This window comes from Hypanus sabinus, chromosome 12, assembly GCF_030144855.1.
Source record: "Hypanus sabinus isolate sHypSab1 chromosome 12, sHypSab1.hap1, whole genome shotgun sequence".
NCBI lineage: Eukaryota > Metazoa > Chordata > Chondrichthyes > Myliobatiformes > Dasyatidae > Hypanus > Hypanus sabinus.
Window position 1 is genome coordinate 29107915 of NC_082717.1, and position 15751 is coordinate 29123665.

General features: G+C 41.5%; 1 protein-coding gene and 1 long non-coding RNA gene across 9 annotated transcripts in view; one reads left to right on the top strand and one right to left on the bottom strand.

Annotated features, from left to right (window-relative positions):
• The window catches only part of LOC132402731 (forkhead box protein N2-like), a 63150-nt gene extending 62567 nt beyond the window's left edge, over positions 1–583 (bottom strand). For 4 of the 5 annotated variants that reach the window (XM_059985700.1, XM_059985697.1, XM_059985696.1 and 1 more), the window contains exon 1: positions 326–583. The gene's annotated coding sequence lies outside the window, so the exon portion shown is untranslated. Of the gene's footprint in view, positions 1–152 lie in introns of all 5 variants that reach the window. The other variant, XM_059985699.1, reaches the window with a different exon arrangement.
• The window catches only part of LOC132402732 (uncharacterized), a 126524-nt gene that overhangs the window by 69754 nt on the left and 41019 nt on the right, over positions 1–15751 (top strand). For all 4 annotated transcript variants that reach the window (XR_009515051.1, XR_009515053.1, XR_009515052.1 and 1 more), the window contains exon 2: positions 1933–2096. This is a non-coding gene — a long non-coding RNA (uncharacterized LOC132402732). The remainder of the gene's footprint in view (positions 1–1932; positions 2097–15751) is intronic.

Consider the following 15751-nt stretch of genomic DNA (forward strand, 5'->3'; position numbering starts at 1 on the left):
GTAAAATGGGGACTGGTGAAAGAAGTCAAAGATCCACCCACCACACACGTTTTAATAATAATTTACATAAAAATAAAGATTTTCGATGTGAACACAAAGTGCAAGCTCAGCCTGGCGACGTGAAACGTGTGAACGCAGGTCGCAAAACTTACGATCCATGATTCCTGGGGAACGTTCTCTTCGAACGAAAGAAAAAGAAACCATTCGAAGCACGAGGGAACCCCGGTGACTGACACAGCTCTCATTATATTCGCAGGCTAACTGCTCTTCCATTCGCTCACTACAGACTTAAAACCACATTCTGAAAAAAAACAAGTATACTCACGATCTTCCGGCATGTAACACTGCAGCCCGGGGAACTGCTACTTGTATTTTGAGTAATTTATTTTTATTTGTTTTCCGAGTGTTCCGCTAACAGCTGCCTCTCATCCGAACCAAAAAGCGAGAGAAACTCCAAAGAACGCCACGAAATCCCCTGGTGTTGCCATGGTAACGTGCCGCCGCCTGGAACCCCTCCCCTGATAGCGGCAGATGGCCCCGCACCCGTCGCTTTGTATCCCAATAAGGCAGTTCCTTCTCCTCAGGCGCGGGGCGTGCGATTTTGTATTGACCAATAAATAATAACATTTTCAACATCAATTACCTTTTCGTTTTTTTTCTATGTAAAAAGCGACTGGTGGAAATAGGGTAATGTAATCTGCCGAAATGCAGTTGGCAGGATAGGCCAACCAATGATAACGTAGCCTCGGGGTTCCTCCGCGTCATTTTGGCGGTAAAGCCTGAAGGTTTTTTTTGTGTGGAAATGATGATGACGAATTGGTTATTCAGAAGCTGTAATGCGCTTAAGGGCTTTTAAAGAGACTTGTGTAATTTGGGATAGGGTGGCATATTCAATTTTCGATTTTACGACAGTCATCGAGTGTAATGGGAGTTCCTATCGATTAATATCACTTAAAATCTATCAGGGTGTATTTTTATGCATCTCAACAATTTAAGGCACTCGGGAAGATTGCTCCCTGGGGAGATTGCCATGTGAGTACGTGTTTATGAAGACAGCAAGTACCATGTAGCTAAGTTAACTGGTCTTGCTAATAGACATAATAAATCTCCGTCATTTTGGAGGGGCAGGGAACCAGCTACTGTTAACATGTCCAGTGATTAATATTTGAAAGTGTGAAAGATCAGAGTTGGAGGACCTGTGAAACAGCAAAATTGATCAACGAAATACTATAAACGCATATGTGTATTTATAATTACATGGTATAAATGTGAATTATGAAGTGGCACAAATTGACAGTTCCCTTTCCATCATTATTAATAAAATCACAATGTCATTGTAGAAAGATCCTAGTATCCCCAGCATTTTCTGAGTTTGTTTTAGATTTCAAACATTTGCAGCTTATTTTCCAACAGGAAGGAGAAGTCTTGCACTTATGCGTCAATGTTTAGATTTATGGATGTTCCGGAGTGTTTTTCAATTTGAACTTTGTAATCCAGGAAAAATGGCAATCAATTTCTGCACATTGCTAGCAAAATGATAATGATTAAATAATGCATTAATTTTGATAACTTTTACCACAGCTCAATTTTTGATAATTTAAGATAACAGACTGGGCCGCAATTTATCCTTGTCCTGTTAAATCTGTGTTGATTAAAAGAAAAAATAGGCTTGGATGTATAACTTGGTATTTATGCTGCCATCTGCTTTATACCCCCTCAGTTTAAACACACCTTACATTGAATTTATAATTTAGTTTATTATCATGATTGCAAGTTTTCAAACAGTACTAAAGTATTCAAATTTCAAAATAATAGCATTTTATAAATGCAAACTCACTTTAATTTTTCCAGCTTTTTGTTGTATATTTCATCTTTGTTTGAAATTAACAGAGTTATAGCGATATATTGATAGTTCTCTGTTCTGTCATGCAGGTGTCATTTTTCATAGCTGAATCCCAGGAGCTAACCACAGACAAGAAAATGACAATGTTCTGGAGAAAGGAGGAGAATGGGACTAATTGGAAAGTGCTTTCAGATTGCACAGATGCAGGATGAGCAGTTTCCATCTCTGCCATCATTTTATGGTAACATTGAAGGTGAGCCTCCGACGGTCAAACTGCTGAACTATGTATTCATAAGATGGCCATCAGGAATTGAGATTTGCCCCACCAGCATGTGAACCTCAAGTCTTACCAAAGAGTGCTATAAGTGAAAAATGCTGCAATTACTCTCATAATCTCATTCCACATGAGGTTTAGAATTTGCTTAAGTGTTTTAATAAAATTGTATTGATTTATTTTTATGTCCTATACAATGCTGAATGAATGCACATTCTGTGGTCAGTTATTTCAAATTCTGATCATGATCGATTGAGCTGCTTAGTGTGCGGGATTCTGTATTTTACAAGGAGTGCAGAAGGCCTGTAGCTTTAATTGCTTATAAATCTGCTTCATTCTCATTTCACTGACAGCCTGATACAATGCACATCTCTAAACAGAAATAGAATGAATTATATTTTACGATGTTTGCAGTCAGGCTGAAGTCAGACACTAGTAGTATATATAGCCTAGTTCATTTAAGAGTCAGCTTGTTAATAAAATGGTGCTCCAAAAATGAAACCACTTTACTTTTTCACTCTTGTAGTTAATTTCACTTCAATTTTTCTGTTCAGATTTCAAAGTTCAATTTATTATCAGAGTGCATACATGTCATCACGTACAACTCTGAGATTCTTTATCTGTGGGCATGCTATATAACAGTAACTGTAAGCAGGATTAATAGACAACAATCTGTGCAAATGCAAACATAAATAAATACCAATAAAAAGGAGCATGAAATAACAAGATAAAGAGTCCTTAAAGTGAGACCATCAGTTATGGTAACATCAAAAGGAGAAAGTGTAGTTATCCCTTTTTGTTGATGGTTGAGGTTCTTGAACCTGGTGGCATGAATCATGAGGCACCTGTACCTTCTACCTGATGGCACCTGAGAGAAAAGAGCATGGCCTGGGTGGTGAAGATCTTTGATAATGGATGCTGCTTTTCTACGACAACATTTCATGTGGATGTGCTCAATAGATAGGAAGGTTTTACCCATTATGTACTGGACCAAATCCATTACCTTCTATAGGATTTTCCACTCAAAGGAATTAGTGTTCAAATACCTGGCCATAATGCAGCCGGTCAGCACACATTCGGCCACGCACCTATAGGAGTTTCCCAAGGTTTTTGATGACATGTTGAATCTCTGCAGACTACTGAAGATGTAGAGGCACTGTCGTGCTTCCTTTGCAATTATATTTATATGATTTTAAGTGATTTGTAGAATTCCATGGTATAGCAAATGAAGTTCACTATGCCTGATGAAACATTGTAGGAGAAATGTAATAATACTGGAAAGGAGGTTCTTAAGGATCTCACCAGAATATAAATAACTTTCAAACATTTATATTTGTATCAGCTTGGTCTGTTGTAACTGGAACAGAGGAGGCTGAGGTGTGTAAAATTGTGACAGACTTAAATAATGTGGAAGGAATCAACGTCTTTGGGAGAGAGATGGTATTCATTATCTGAAAAGATGTTATAGGTAGATAATCTCATCATCCTTAAAAAGAGCTTGAGAAAATGATTTAATAGGTTATATTCCATGCCTTTGAAAAAAGGGCTCCAGTGCTGCCAGAGTTGTGTTTTTCTTTTTTATTCTGAGTTCTAGAGTCATTTTCACATTGTTCTTTGTACCATTGAACATAATTTCAGCAAAATATAAAATAAATTTCTTTTGACTTTAAATGTGGAGACTTGCAGATGAACCAGAGTCTCTGGGTACTATGCCATTTCAAGAATCTAACTAACTGGTGAAATTTTTCAATCATGCCAACACATATTAGCATTTTCCTCCCTAGGTTCCATTGAAAAGCTGCCTGGAATCCACACTAACTTTTTTAAACTCCTCTTATGCTGCGGGGTTCTACAGACAAGCATATAGGCACAGACAAATAATTTAGGGGTGGCACACCTTGTAGCACTGCACCTCCACAGCTCCAGCCACCTGGGTCCAATTAATCTTTGGTGCTATCTACGAAGAACTTATACACAGTATCCTTACTGTGACTGCATAGGTTTCCCCAGATGGTTCCATTTTCTTCCACATCCAAAAGATGTGGATGGTTAACTGGCCATTATAAGTATCCCAAGTGTTTAGGTGAGTGAATGGGAATGAGGGAAAATAAAAATGGGATTAATGTAAGTAGGTGTTTGATGGTCAGGTTATGCTCTGTGGGCCAAAGAACCACATTTCCATGCTCTAGCTCTGTGGCTCTATAAATTTGATATTATTTCAATAGCTGGTTTTAGAGTCATGACCACTATTATTAACCCCCCTTCCTAACAACTGTCAATTTAAAACAAATTTAATTTATAATACTGGTATTTAATTAGTAATTTTATTTTAGGTATTTGGGCAGTTTCTTATGGATATCCTAAGGGAAGACATCAGGGGAAAAGTTAACAAAAACATCTTTTATCACTAAAGGAAAGTTACGGATTTTGAAAATCTGAAATAAAAACAGATTATACTGGAAACTCTTCAAGTCTAGCAGCATCTGTGCAAATGGAAATTGTTAACATATTGTTAACAAAACTGTGGAAGAGGGAGAGAAAAGTTAGTATTAGGGAGTAGAGAAGAATGAGGAGGAATGCTTAGAACAAGGTGAATGTTTCTGATAGGCTGAGACTTGACAATGTGACAGTTAAACTGCAGTTAAAATCAGATTAAATTTCTTTGCATAATATTTTGCTTAGTGATAGGAAACTGAGGGCAGTCGGTGCGGATTGCCTTTCTGACTGCAGCACAGGGATAGATGTTAGGACTTTTACTTGGGTGGAAGTAGAAGGTGGTTTGTAATAGTGATGAAGTCATAAACAGAAACAAAGGTGATCTAAGGATACAGTACAATTTCTGCAGTAAAGTTGGGCAGTGGTGGCAGATGAAAGTAAATCCATTCAATTGTGAGGTAATGCATTTTAGAGTGTCAAATTCTAGCAAAAAGTAGACAATAAATGCAGAGACCTTAGGAGTGTTGATATACAGAGAGACATTATGATGCCAGTTTATTCTTCCCTGAAAGTGGCAACACAAGTGGTTAGGGCGATGAAGAAGGCATTTTGATGCTTGCCCTCATAGGCTGAGGCACTCAGCGTGAGAATTGGGACATTATGTTGTAGCTATATGAAATATTGGTTCCAAGCCACACTTGGAGTATTATGTACAACTCTAATCACCACTCTACAGGGAGTAGGAAACTGATAGAATGGCAATCAGGAAATTCTGAAGGGAATGATCCCTCCACCATGTCTTGTGGTGGAATCTTACAGAAGTTGGTAGAAATTGCAAAGGCTGATGTATTGAATGTGGAGGCAGGTGGGATGAAAGGAAAGGACCAGAAGTTGTGCTTGGTACAGCAGAGACTTGAGAGTGGAGGTATGGAAATAGATGGGATGCGATCAAGGGATCTAATCCAACAGGTAAAGGGCAAGTCATAGTTCAGGAAGACCTTAATCAAATTCTCTGACTTCAGGTAACTTGATTCTGTGTCTATATTGGAACATTTGCCATTCATTATATTGGGTCTTTTTTTTAGTATAGTGTGCTTGCTGGGCAAGTCCCACAGCCTTAACCATTTCCAATACATTACACGGACAAGGAAGTTTAATCTGATTTTAACTGCTATTTAATACTGGGCTATCTGGTCTTACCCATCTCTACCCCATCATTTCTGCTACCTAAAGCCAACTTGTTTTCAGTCTTAAACTGGTCTGAAAAAAGAATCCTGGACCTACAACTTTAACTGTTTCACTTTTTATCGCTGCCACTTGACCTATTTTGCATTTCTTGCTTTTATTTATTTTCACCATTGTCGGGATCAGTGTGAATTAGCCTGATGCAAAAGAATTCTACGCATCAAAATTCAAACTATATGTATTATCAAAGTATGTATATGTTACCATATATCAACTTGAGATTTACTTTCTAGCAGATTTTTATGGGAAAAATAAATAAATTAAATTTTACAAGGTACTATACAAGACTAACTGCAAACAAAAAAAATTGCCCAGAGCATGTGTTGTAAAGAGTCTTTGAAAGTGGTCTGTAGGTTGTGGAATCAGTTCACTTATACTATGATTTAACTGTAATCTCCAGAAAATGGTTTTTAAATTCCCTCTGCATGATGTTGCTACAGTATCTTGTAGTGGGCACTTTCTAAATTCAAATTTGTATGAAGTCACATTTTTTGATGACAGAGAAGAGCATTTCTTCCATTAAGCCGAACCATTTAGCAAAGGTGGAAGGATGGTGCGTTTACCAATTCTACAAGAAATGCTGAACCTCTTTATGTTTACAATTTACACTATAGCTAATGATATAATTTTTAATCGAGTGGAAACATATTCTAATGCACACATTTGTTTAATCCCTACCACAGAAATGGGATTAATCCAGAGCAACTGGGTTTGAGTACTTATTCAACATAATTTATGTGTTTTGATGTTCCGAATTTAGTATTTATTGACAAGACAATTGTTATTAAACAGCTCTTTGTAGCAAGGATGAGATTTATTTTGCTTGTTACGTGAGCAAAATTATGAACTGACCTGAAAATGATACCCTTTTGCTGAAGGTCCTGTTATCACTCACCTGTTTGTTATAAATACATTGGTTAGACAAATTTAAAATCAATTACCAAAATGAAGTGCAACCTGTAATTTTAATTTTCAGTATCTTCTTTTGAAGGTTATCTGACAAGTTCATGGTAAGATCAGTGAAAGCAGCTTTGTGAGACACTGAAATTGTCCAAGCACCGCAAAAGCTAGTGGAATCTGCTTTTTGATGGCCTTAAACCCACAGATTAGCCAGCCAGGCACACAAATAACAGCACAGATCTAACTGCTTTGTTTTTTATCAGTAGGTTGATGAGATTTTTGACTATTTACTATTTGAATACATTTGAATGTAGTAATCTAGTTAGATTTTGATTTGTTTGAAGACTGGAGAATAGCAAATGTTGTTCCCTTGTTTACGGACAACAGGGCCAAACCTAGGAAATTAAACCTAACGTCAGTGATACAGAAATTGGAGTAGTTTCTTAGGGACAGGTTTTACAGTACTCGCATTTAGAAAAGCGTGAATTTCTCAGTGAAAATCAGCTTTGTATGGGGCAGGTTCTGTTTCACAACTGAGACTGATTTTTTGAGAAGGTCACAAATATCATTGATGGTAGGTTTATGGATATTGTCTACGTGGACAACATGGTAAATCATTGGACAATAGATTGGTCCAGAAGATGAAGTCACATGGCGAGTTGGTAAATTGGATACAAAATAAGCCTGGTTATAGAAGACAGGGGGAGGGTTTTTTCTCTGATTGGAGGCCTGTGACCTGTGGTATTCTGCAGGGATCAATGCGCAGACTTCTACTATTTGTGATATCTGGTTCTGGGTGAAAATGTAAGTTATCTGATTAGTAATGTTATGATCCCAGCCCCCTCCTTTGTGAGAAACGCAAGAGCACCCGCTGAGGGGGCAGGGTCAGTAGACCCAGGAAGTGAGAGAGAGAGAAACGTGAAAAATTGCACGTCCCACCAGGGATACAGAATAAGATGCCAGCAACTATTGTCTCATGGAGACCACGTGAAAAGCCCTCGGGCAAAGTGGGCTGGTTGAGAGAGAGATTGCATCATCCCAACCTGATTGACACCTGCGACCCTGTGAGGAAATATAAAGGAGAGTCTCAGGGGGACAGCCCCTCAGACGCACCAAGAAGACACGAGAGTGTTCCAGCAGCAGCGGGAAACCATTCTGAAGGAAGCCACATGCCTTAGATTCTGGGACTGGAATCACAGAAAACTGCTTTAACTAACATCGGGGAGAGGAAACCAACGCTCCCCCGATTTCACGGAAGATTCATCGAGACTCGGCAAGTTCTTTCTCTTCTCCCCCCAATCTCTCTCTCTCGGTCGCCCCACGTGAAACCCAGCGATTTTCAAAGGGCTGAGGCCGACAGCCTTCTGAGTGACTTTTATATTTCCAACGGACAATCTATTAACCCCTAGACATCAGCAGAGCTCACTTAATAATGATAATTATTAATATACCCGCGCTTTAGATTGAGTGTTGACAATGTGCCCTATTTGAATGTATGTATTAACCCTACTTTTGTGTCCCTTTACGAATAAAACATTTGAAAATAGTGACAACAGACTTCAACAGACCTCTCTATCTTTGCTGGTAAGTTATCCAGTTACGGGATACGTAACAATTGGGGGCTCGTCCGAGATTTGACACCAAATTGGGAGGCCAGTGAATCGGGCTTGTAAATCAAAAACTTGAATCTGGTTACGCGGGTAGCCAGACGGGAAACCAGAAAAGATGGACGTGGGTGAATTTATGGAAAACCCGTGGCTAGAGGCGGCCACAAAATCAGACTTGTTAAATTTGGCGAAGGGGTTGAACCTCACAGAAGTGAGGTCATCCATGAAAAAGCGGGAGGTACGAAGGGCCATAACTCAGTATTACGTTGGGAAGAATGTGTTTGAAGATGAGGTATTGGAAGATATCACTGACAAAGTACCATCAAGTGGGACGGTTCAGTTAGAGGTGGAGAAATTAAAGTTGGAACGTGAACTTAAGTTAAAAGAGCTGGAAGTGGCGGAGAGAGAGATTGCTGTGAACGAGAGCTGTTTAAATCTGGCCAGTTTTGATTTGGCCGAGACGTCTTTGCCGACCTTGTGCCACGAGGGTTCCGAGGGTGCTAAGACGAAGAGTAGTAAAGTGAAAGGGGGTAAGGGAGAGGAGATAGATCTGCCTTTAGTGAAGAGAAAGGTCCTAAAGGTAGGAGATAAAGATGAGAAACAGATAAAGCTGTTGAAAGGTCCAGAGTTGGACATGGATGATCTGACTGGTTTGGCAGAATTGTTTGAAGAACTTGAGAGTTCTAAAGGTGTTACCGATAACGAGAGGAGGGCAATCCTAGATGGAAAGGATACCCTTGCCTCGAAGGAGTCTGCTGAAAAGGCTGAGGAGGTTGTTTCAGCTCGCAGGGTTGCGCCTTCCCCAGGTGGGAGCCGCCCAGAGAGTAACTGGGAGGATCGGGGGAGGTTAGAATTTGAAAAAGGTACGGGTGTTGAAAGCCTGGAAGAGGCCAATGTCCCGTTTGAGAGTATCCGAGATGGGGATGCACGAGGTACTGAACCTGGTAACAGAGCTCAGAAGAAGTCTGAGGTATCTGACCCAGTGGAACGGGGCAGCCGTCCTTGTGGGTCAGATGGACTCGGTTCAGTGGGAAAAGGGTTAACCTTGGTAACCGGGGAAAGTGCGAGCTCCCTGGCGTCTGTACTCGAAGGAGTGATCAAAGTTAATGCAGAATTTAAGAATGGGGGGGTGAGGATTGTTGGCGAAGGAAACGAAAAGCTTGTAGTTTCCAAATCGAAGGAAGAAATCTTAAACCTGGCAGATCGCTCACAGAGTGAGCCAGAGAATAGCGGGCCCCCCCCCACTCTATTGTTATGCCAGGATGGGGTGTGAAAAGGCTGCCTTCGACAGGCTACTTGAGTGAAGAGTACGAATCAAACACCAATAGCCTGAAGGGGACTGATAAAAGGGCCAGCCACCTGGTTAAAATCAAAGAGTTGGGTGGAAATGGTCCAAGTCTGGAGCATGGTGTTGCTAAAATAACCCCGATGAGCGGGGCGGGCGGGCGGTTCACCACGCCAAACTACTCAAGTTCCCCACCGGGGGGGGGGGGGGGGCGCTCGCCGGAAAAGAGGCGCCAGTTAATGGAGATGCCATTGTCAGACAGCCAGGCAGGTTGAACAGGTTTGCGCCAAAGCCTGAGAATAATAAAGACAGCCCTTTGGAGATCTGCCGGTTAAGTTAAATGACTGAAACGATTAGTATTCGTGTAAACTTTTGTAAATGCACCTAAGCTAAGGTCACACCTCCTTAGTTTTGTTGCTTAGAAAATAAAATTAAATAGGTGGTTATTGAATTGAAGTCTGATGTACGGTTCGCAATGTTAAGATATGAAAAAAAGGGACACTGTAATCGTTAACTACTTAGATACTGACTTGAATGTATAACGGTAGTATTTTGTGAAAGGAAAAACTTGTGTATTATGTTAGATCCAAAACTCCTGTAAGACTGTGGACCACTCCGTTTTAACCACTGGTAAAACGTCTTTTAAGGGGGGGAGGTGTTATGATCCCAGCCCCCTCCTTTGTGAGAATCGCAAGAGCACCCACTGGGGGGGGGGGGGGGGGTCAGTAGACCCAGGAAGTGAGAGAGAGAGAAACGTGAAAAATTGCACGTCCCACCAGGGATACAGAATAAGATGCCAGCAACTATTGTCTCATGGAGACCACGTGAAAAGCCCTCGGGCAAGGTGGGCTGGTTGAGAGAGAGATTGCATCATCCCAACCTGATTGACACCTGCGACCCCGTGAGGAAATATAAAGGAGAGTCTCAAGGGGACAGCCCCTCAGACGCACCAAGAAGACACGAGAGTGTTCCCGCAGCAGCGGGAAGCCATTCTGAAGGAAGCCACGTGCGTTAGATTCCGGGACTGGAATCTGTGGCTGGAATCACAGAAAACCGCTTTAACTAACATCAGGGAGAGGAAACCAACGCTCCCCCGATTTCACGGAAGATTCATCGAGACTCGGCAAGTTCTTTCTCTTCTCCCCCCAATCTCTCTCTCTCAGTCGCCCCAAGTGAAACCCAGCGATTTTCAAAGGGCTGAGGCCGACAGCCTTCTGAGTGACTTTTATATTTCCAACAGACAATCTATTAACCCCTAGACATCAGCAGAGCTCACTTAATAATGATGATTATTAATATACCCGTGCTTTAGATTGAGTGTTGACAATGTGCCCAATCTGAATGTATGTATTAACCCTACTTTTGTGTCCCTTTACGAATAAAACGTTTGAAAATAGTGACAACAGACTTCAACAGACCTCTCTAATTTGCTGGTAAGTTATCCAGTTACGGGATACGTAACAGTAAGTTTAAAATTGCACAAAAATTGGTGAAGTTGAATGCAGCAAAGAATGTTGTCAAAGGATACAGCAGAATATAAATTAGTTTGAAATTTAGGTGAAGAAATGGCAGATGGAGTTTAATCCAAACAAATGTAAGGTATTGCATTTTGGGGGTTTAGTGGAAAAGGCAAGAATACAGTAAATGGCAGGACCCTTGAGAAGCTTTGATGTAAAGAGGGATTTTGGGTGCAAATACATAACCCCCTGAAATTGGTAACATAAACGGATAGGTTATTTAAGAAGGTGTATGGTCTGCTTTGCTTCATTGGTTGGATCATTGAGTATAAAATTTGAAGTCATGTTGTAGTTTAATTAAACTTTGGTTTGGCTGATTTGGTGTATCATCTGCAATACAGGAAGGACACTGAGGCTTTGGAAAAGATGCAGAACATGTTCACCAGGATGGTGCCTGGATTGAAGTGTATAAGGGGAGATGGAACAAACTTGGACATTTTTGCTGGAGTGTCAGTGATTGAGTGGGGATATAATAGAAGCATGAGAAGAACAGAGAGAGAGTAGATATGAGTCCTTCTTCAAGAATAGAAATGTTAAAAAGTTTTGAGAGGGAGACCGTTCAAAAGAGATTTACAAGGGAAGTTTTTTTTAACCATGTTAATGCCTGGAATGCAACAACAAATAACAGAGTGATAAAGACCATGTACAGACAGGTGGGATTAGATGGGTTAGCATTTTGGTCAGGATGGGCCTGAGGGCCTGTTTCCATTCTGTACTGTTCTTTGTTCTAAAATAGGTGATAATGCTCATAGCATTTGTGTGGCTGAATTTATGTAATCACTACACTAGTGTCTTCAGGTGCCCAATGTAGCAACAACTAAATTATGCAACTTTAATCAGATGTTTTTGCAGTTAAATGGGATATTAATAATCGTGTTTTTCATGCAATCATTTTCCTATCTTCTAGGCAGAGGTGCTCCACCTTTGAGATAAACCTACACATACAAAATATCCATTAGACAAAAAGTTAACAATATCAAGTTGCCTAGAAGCTAGTGAAAAACACATTACCATCTGATAAATCTGTCTTGTTAAAACTTTTTCCTCCCAACATATGTGGCTTACTTCATGAAGGTAAGCTTCATTGTCAGGTTCACTTTTTTTCATATTTACCAGCAACAAAAATGAAAACACTTAAGGGGTGACTTAATTTACAAAAGCAAAAACATAACTGTGTAGACATTGCAGTAAGTTTTAATTACGTAGCAACTTGGAAATCCCTTGGGAAAATGATGAATAGCTTTGGGTAGTGCTTACAGTTGTTGGAGGTAATTAATCGTATCATGGTGACTGGTTCTTTGCTTGTGAACATCAGGAGGGAAGAAGAGTCCTCAGAAGCGATGGCACGATCATTGATAACTGCAGAGGCCAATTCTGGATCTGCAGACTCTGGAGCAGTAGGGACACGGGAACAGCTGGGATGCAGGTGCTTGGATCCTTCCTGCGCCGCCTCCACTCTTCAGCATTTGCTCTTCTGGATTCCCCAAAATTCTTAGCAGCTCTATGGATCAGCGTTCTCCAGCAGTCTCTGTGACAAGCCAACTGCTGTCACTTGTTGATATTTGTCCAACAGAGCTGCTGCTTAGGTTGGTCTTTGTATCTCTTGCATGGGGCACCATGATCTCTCTTGCCCTGCAAGAGTTCTCTGTAGAATAGGACTTTCAGTAACCTGGAGTTGTCCATGTGAGACACATGGCCTGACCTGCAGAGCTGCTTGAGCTTCTCCAAGGCTTTGTTGTTGTCAACATGAACACAAGACTCCTGCCAGCCAAAACCAATGTGGAGCAGAGGGAGAGCTGATGGAAACGCTCAAACAACCGGATTTGCTTTCGCTACAAGACCCAGTTTCACCTTGGACCCGTGTTGTGATGACGACAGCCCTGTACATCTGGCTTTTTGTGGACAGACGCTGCTGGTGGTTCTTCCGCACACATTTCTGGAGGCACTGCTGACTCTGGCAATTCGATTGTCAAAGTCCCTTACTAGTGTTGGAAATGACACTGTCCAGGTTTGTGAATTGCTCCACCATGGTGAGCAGGTGGTCGTCAATGGCGATCCGAGGTGGGTTGGCCGCAAGGCGGCTTCTGATGGAGGATCATTGTTTTCTTCAGACTGACCGTTAACCTGAAAGCCCTTGCAGCCTTGGCAACTTGAGCAACTGCAGCCTGTAGTGCATCATAAAGAATGGTAAATAGCTAGTAAATAAACTGTGTGTTTTGGCTGTCACCTAATCATGAGTGCCACAGTAGCACAGCGGTTATTGTGGTGCTATTACAGCTCAGGGCGTTCAAGAGTTCAATTCTGACACTGTTCTGTAAGGAGCTTCTGCATGGATTTTCTCTGAGCTCTCTGGTTTCCTCCCACAGTCCAAAGATGTACTGGGGGGGTTAATTGGTTATTGAAAATTGTCCCATGATTAGGTTAGGGTTAATCGTGCTCGTTTGGTTGCTGGAGCAGCATGGCCTGAAGAGCCTACTCTGCACTGTGTTGATAAATAAATAAATAAATAATAACTAGGAGCAAGTGAGAGCAACACCTTGCAGGGTGGGAGCCATTTGAAAACTGCATGTCTGGTCAGGAGTGAGTCATTATTCAAGCCAATAAAAAGAAAGGGGGTATAAGTGGAGCAGCCATTGTGTGAGTGGGGCAGTGTTAGAGTGGTCTGACATTTTGGCTCAGCAGGCTTATGTGAGAACAGGCTTGGGCAAGCTCCAGGTAAGTTTCCAGTAAGTTTTTTAAAAATATGTTAATACATAGCTAGTATTCTGAGAATAGGTCCAGAGTTACTGGTATGTTCCTTGTGTGAGATACGGGAACTTTGGGAGACCTCCAGTCTCTCTGATAACTCATACGGGAGAATGAAGACATGATAGATAGGAGCTTTCAGGGAGCTAGTTTTAGGAGGCAGGTGCCTGGGTGAGGGAAAGGGAATAGACAGCCAGTACACAATACTCCTGTGGCTGTTCCCCTCAATCACCTTGTATTCCTCTGGCAAGGAACGACCTACCAAGGAGCAGCAGCAGTAAGTAGGTCTCTGGCACTGTCTGGATCTGCAGCTTAGCAGGGAGGGGAGAAAAAAATGAACTGTAGTGATAGGGGATTTGTTGCTTTGGAAGACAGAAAGGAGATTCTGTTGATGACAGCGAGATTCCCAGATGGTTTGTTGTCTCCTGGGTGCCAGGGTCAAGGACATCTCAAATCACATCCATGGTATTCTGAAATTGGAGATTGAGCATGCAGAGATCGTGGTCCATGTCAGTACCAATGACATGGATAGGATGAATAACAAGTTCCTGTAAAATGAATTCAGGGAATTGGATGCTAAGTTAAAGGCCATGATGTCCAGGGCTGTGATCTCAGGATTGGGACCCTTGCCACGTGCTAGTGAGGCCAGAAATATGAAGATCATGCAGTCAAAACATGGCTAAGGAGTTGGTACTGGAAGGGGAGGGGGAGGTACATCAGATTTTTGGATCATTGGATCAGGGAAGATGGAATCTGTACACAAGAGATAGTTTGCACCTGAACAGGAGTGGGACTAATATCCTAGCAGGAAGGTTTGCTGTGCTGCACTGCAGGGGTGGGGAGAGGGGTAAACTAGAGTGGCAGGGAGATGGAAACCACAGTGTCAGAACAGGTAGTGGAGTGGTTGTGGAGAAAGGTATTCTTAAGCCTACATACAAGGTCTGCAATCAAATGGTTGAGCATGGTGGGACTAATTTTCTGAACTGCATATATTTCAATTCAAGGAGTATTGTGGAAAGGTGTATGAGGTTAGGGCATGGATCAGCTCATGGAATTATCATGTTGTTGTCATTACTGAGATTTGGTTGTAGAAGAGGCGGGATTGGCAACTGTTCTGGGGTTTAATTGTTTAAATGTGATAGAGTGGGAGGGGCTAAAGGGGGAGGGATGGCATTACTGGGCAGGGAATATGTCAAGGCAGTGCTCAGTCAGGACAGACTGGGGAGCTCATCTCGTGAGGCTGTCTGGGTAGAAATGAGGAATAAGGAAGGTACGACCATGTTAATGGGATATTATAGACCACCCAGAAGTCTGCGAGATTTAGAGGAGGAAATTTGTAGCAAGATCACATTCTGTTACAAGTAGGTGATTTTAACTTTCAGACAGACAGACAGACATACTTTATTGATCCCGGGGGAAATTGGGTTTCGTTACAGCCGCACCAACCAAGAACAGTGAAGAAATATAGCAATATAAAACCATAAATAATTAAATAATAATAAGTTAATCATGCCAAGTGGAAATAAGTCCAAGGCCAGCCTATTGGCTCAGGGTGTCTGACACTCCGAGGGAGAAGTTGTAAAGTTTGATGGCCACAGGTAGGAATGACTTCCTATGATGCTCAGTGTTACATATTCCACATATGTGTTCCACATATTGCCTGGGACTCCCATGCAGTAAAAGGGTTGAATGGTAAAAGTGTAATACCAGATCTCCTATTAGGGAGTGAGGCAGGGCAGGTGACAGAAGTTTGTGTGGGGTAACACTTTGGATCTAGTGATCATAATGTTTTAATAGTTGGAAAATGGGCTGAAAAATGGCAGATGGAATTTAATGCAAACTTGTTGCACTTTGGGAGGACTGACCAGGGTAGGGTATACTTGGCATATTGGCCTTCAT